Here is a 664-nt window from a genome sequence, read left to right on the forward strand (position 1 = left end):
AGAAACAAACAAACTCTTCCTTTTGGGAGACAGGGAGTGGCAGACACACAGTGATGCTGAGATGATTTCAGCACAGATACGTGCGGTGGATGGGGTCTGGCGGGGCTCAGGCTGATGACGTTCCCTGTGATTTTGTGGTGGCGTTTGTTCCTTCTGTTGTGGCAGATACTGGCCTGTCCCTCCCTGACCCAGCCCCGCTCTCGAGCCCAGGCGTGGGAGTTGCTGGCGTGTGCCGATGTTATCTCGGCACACAGCTGGAGGCACTAGACACCCGGTCTGGCCCCCGGAGGACGCACAGACAGTGCCGTGTCCATGGGTAGCCCACCAGCCACTGCCGTGGTCCCACAAGGAATGCAAGCGGGGGTTCGTAATGCATGTGGGCAAAACCAGAAGATTTTTTTTTTAGAATATTGACTCATGTCCCTGGAGCAGAACTGGAAGGAAGAAGCTGCACAGCCACAGAGCAGTTACTAAACAGTTTCTCGTGCTTTGGGGGGACCAGTTCCTCCCCAGCCTGCTGCTGGACTCTGCAGCTCCCCAGCTTTGCACGTGCTCCCTGTGACGGTGCCTTTGGATGAGGTGTCCTTTGTCACACTGGTGGGAGCAGGGGGATGCCTGCAGGGGGGACTGGTCCCCGTGGTACCCTGTGCAGGTCGTGGGCAGG

At 58.0% G+C, this 664-nt stretch overlaps 1 protein-coding gene across 1 annotated transcript in view; it reads left to right on the forward strand.

The window, feature by feature from the left end:
* The window catches only part of TPST2 (tyrosylprotein sulfotransferase 2), a 4,434-nt gene that overhangs the window by 2,100 nt on the left and 1,670 nt on the right, over positions 1 to 664 (forward strand).

This window comes from Pterocles gutturalis, unplaced genomic scaffold, assembly GCF_000699245.1.
Source record: "Pterocles gutturalis isolate BGI_N339 unplaced genomic scaffold, ASM69924v1 scaffold26910, whole genome shotgun sequence".
Lineage (NCBI taxonomy): Eukaryota > Metazoa > Chordata > Aves > Pterocliformes > Pteroclidae > Pterocles > Pterocles gutturalis.